This window comes from Dama dama, unplaced genomic scaffold (assembly GCF_033118175.1).
Source record: "Dama dama isolate Ldn47 unplaced genomic scaffold, ASM3311817v1 ptg000109l, whole genome shotgun sequence".
Classification (NCBI taxonomy): domain Eukaryota; kingdom Metazoa; phylum Chordata; class Mammalia; order Artiodactyla; family Cervidae; genus Dama; species Dama dama.
This window is the reverse complement of record NW_026870920.1, coordinates 4,818,961-4,823,100: the sequence shown is the minus strand read 5'-3', so window position 1 is coordinate 4,823,100 and position 4,140 is coordinate 4,818,961.

Genomic DNA, 4,140 nt, shown 5'->3' with positions numbered 1-4,140 from the left:
GGTTTTGCAAATCATGAAGAGCCTGACAAAGTGTGAAAAATATGAAGAGCTTCAAAAGGTGTGAAAAATAAGAAGAGCTTCAAAAGGTGTCAAAAATATGAGGAGCAGTAAACAGTCCGAAAAATACGATGAGAATGAATCGGTTTTGAAAACGATGAAGAGCATGAAAAGGTGTGAAAAATATGAAGAGCTTCAAAAGGTGTCAAAAATATGAAGAGCTTCAAAAGGAGTCAAAAATATGAGAAGCATGAAACGACAGAAAAATAGGAGGAGCTTGAAGTGGTGTTGAAAAACATGAAGAGCATGGAAAGGTGTGAAATATATGAAGAGCTTCAAAAGTTGTCAAAAATATGAGGAGCATGAAACTGTCTGAAAAATAGGAGGAGCATGAAGCGGTATTGAAAAACATGAAGAGCCTGAAAAGGTGTAAAAAATATGAAGAGCTTAAATAGGTGTGAAAAATATGAGGAGCATGAAACAGTCTGAAAAAAAGGAGGAGCATGAAGCGGTGTTCAAAAACATGAAGAGCCTGAAAAGGTGTAAAAATATGAAGAGCTTAAAAAGGTGTAAAAAATATGAGGAGCTTAAAAAGGTGTGAAAAATATTAGGAGCATGAAACTGACTGAAAAATAGGAGGAGCATGAAGTGGTGTTGAAAAATATGAAGAGCCTGAAAAGGTGTGAAATATATGAAGAGCTAAAAAAGGTTTCAAAAATATGAGGAGCATGAAATGGTCAGAAAAATATGAGGAGCACGAAACTGTCTGAAATAGGAGGAGCATTAAACGTTGTTGAAAAAGATGAAGAGCATGAAAAGGTGAGAAAAATATGTAGAGCTTCAAAAGGTGTCAAAAATATGAGGAAGACGAAATGGTCTGAAAAATAGGACGAGCATGAAGCGGTGTTGAAAAACATGAAGAGCCTGACATGGTGTGAAAAATATGAAGAGCTTCAAAAGGTTTCAAAAATATGAGGAGCATGAAACCGTCTAAAAATATGACGAGCATGAAATGGTGTTGATAAACATGAAGAGCCTCAAAAGGTGTGAAAAATATGAAGAGCTTCAAAAGGTGTCAAAAAAATGAGGAGCATGAAACGGTCTGAAAAATAGGAGGAGCATGAAATGATGTTGAAAAACATGAAGACATGATAAGGTGTGAAAAATATGAAGAGCTTCCAAAGGTGTCAAAAATATGAGGAGCATGAAACGGTCTGAAAAATAGGAGGAGCATGATACGATGTTGAAATACATGAAGACATGAAAAGGTGTGAAATATATGAAGAGCTTCAAAAGGTGTCAAAATAATGAGGAGCATGAAACGGTCTGAAAAATAGGAGGAGCATGAAACGGTGTTGAAAAACATGAAGAGATTCAAAATGTGTCAGAAATATGAGGAGCTTGAAACGGTCTGAAAAATCAGAGGAGCATGAAACGGTGTTGAGAAACATGAAGAGCATGAAGAGGTGTGAAAAATATGAAGAGCTTCAAAAGGTGGCCAAAATTTGAGGAGCATGAAACGGTCTGATACATATGAGGAGCATGAAACGGTCTGCCATATAGGAGGAGCATGAAACGGTGTTGAAAAACATGAAGAGACTGAAAATTGTGAAAAATATGAAGAGCATCAAAAGCTGCCAAAAATAGGAGGAGCATGAAACGGTCTGAAAAATATGAAAGAGCATGAAACGGTTTGACAAATAGGAGGAGCATGAAACGTGGTGAAAAACATGAAGAGCTTCAAAAGGTGTCAAAAATAGGAGGAGCACGATACTGTCTGAAAAATAAGAGGAGCATGAAACAGTCTGAAAAATAGGAGGAGCATGAAACGGTCTGAAAAATAGGAGGAGCATGAAACTGTCTGAAAAATAAGAGGAGCAGGAAACTGTCTGAAAAATAGGAGGAGCATGAAACGGTCTGAAAAATAGGAGGAGCATGAAACGGTCTGAAAAATAGGAGGAGCATGAAACGGTCTGAAAAATAGGAGGAGCATGAAGCTGTAATGAAAAATATGAAGAGCCTGAAAAGGTGTGAAAATATGAAGAGCTTCAAAAGGTGTCAAAAATATGAGGAGCATGAAACGGTCTGAAAAATAGGAGAAACATGAAGCGGTGTGAAAAACATGAAGAGCCTGAAAAGGTGTGAAAAATATGAAGAGCTTCAAAAAGTGTCAAAAATATGAGGAGCATGAAACGGTCTGAAAAATAGAAGGAGCCTGAAGCGATGTGAAAAAGATGAAGAGCCTGAAAAGCTGTGAAATATAAGAAGAGCTTCAAAAGGTGTCAACAATATGAGGAGCATGAAACGGTCTGAAAAATAGGAGGAGCCTGAAGCATTGCTGAAAAAAAAGAAGAGCCTGAAAAGATGTGAAAAACATGAAAAGCTTCAAAAGGTGTCAAAATTATGAGGAGCTTGAAACGGTCTGAAAAATATGAAGGAGCATGAAACGGTTTGAAAAATAGGAGGAGCATGAAACGTGGTGAAAAACATGAAGAGCTTCAAAAGTTGTCAAAAATAGGAAGAGCACGATACTGTCTGAAAAATTAGAGGAGCATGAAACAGTCTGAAAAATAGGAGGAGCATGATACTGTCTGAAAAATAAGAGGAGCACAAAACGGTCTGAAAAATAGGAGGAGCACGAAACTGTTTGAAAAATAGGAGGAGCATGAAACGTTGTTGAAAAACATGAAGAGCATGAAAAGGTGTGAAGAATATGAAGAGCTTCAAAAGGTGTCAAAAATATGAGGAGAAAGAAACGGTCAAAAAAATAGGAGGAGCATGAAAAGGTGTTGAGAACATAAAGAGCCTGAAAAGGTGTGAATAATATGAAGAGCTTCAAAAGGTGTCAAAAATATGAGGAGCATGAAAAGGTCTGAAAAATCGGAGGAGCATGAAACTATGTTGAAAAACATGAAGAGACTGAAAAGCTGTGAAAAATATGAAGAGCTTCAAAAAGTGTCCAAAATATGAGGTGCATGAAACTGTCTGATAATAGGAGGAGCATGAAACGGTCTGGTAAATAGGCGGAGCATTAAACGGTTTTGAAAAACATGAAGAGCTTCAAAAGGTGTCAAAAATTTGAGGAGGATGAAACAGTCTGAAAAATATGAGGAGCTTGAAACGGTCTGCAAAATAGTAGTAGCATGAAACGGTGTTCAAAAACATGAAGAGCTTCAAAAATTGTCAAAAATATGAGGAGCATGAAACGGTCTGTAATATAGGAGGAGCATGAAACGGTGTTGAAAAACATGAAGAGCATGAAAAGGTGTGAAAAATATGAAGAGCTTCAAAAGGTGTCAAAAATATGAGGAGCATTAAACCTTCTGAAAAATAGGAGGAGCATGAACGGTGTTCAAAAACATGAAGAGCATGAAAAGGTTTGAAAAATTTGAAAAGCTACAAAGCGTGTCAAAAAAATTAGGAGGATGAAACGGTCTGATAAACTGGAGGAGCATGAAGCGGTGTTGAAAAACATGAAGAGCCTGAAAAGGTGTGAAAAATATGAAGAGCTTCAAAAGGTTTTCAAAAATATGAGGAGCATGAAACAGTCTGTAAAATAGGAGGAGCATGAAACAGTTTGGAAAACAGGAGGAGCATGAAACGGTATTGAAAAACATGAAGAGCCTGAATATGTGTGAAAAATATGAATAGCTTCAAAACGAGTAAAAAAATTACGAGCATGAAACAGTCTGAAAAATAGGAGGAGCATGAATCGGTCTGAAAAATAGGAGGAGCCTGAAACGGTGTGAAAAATAAGGGGAGCATGAAACGGTGTTGAAAAATATGAAGAGCATGAAAAGGAGTGAAAAATATGAAGAGCTTCAAAAGGTGTTAAAAATATGAGGAGTATGAAACGGTCTGAAAAATATGAAGAGCATGAAATGGTCTGCAATATAGGAGGAGCATGTACGGTGTTGAAAATCTTGAAGAGCTTCAAAAGGTGTCAAAAATATGAGGAGCATGAAATGGTCAGAAAAATATGAGGAGCACGAAACTGTCTGAAAAATAGGAGGAGCATGAAACGTTGTTGAAAAAGATGAAGAGCATTAAAAGATGTGAAAAATATGAAGAGCTTCAAAAAGTGTTAAAAATATGATGAGCATGAAACGGTCTGAAAATGTGAGGAGCACGAAACGTTCTGAA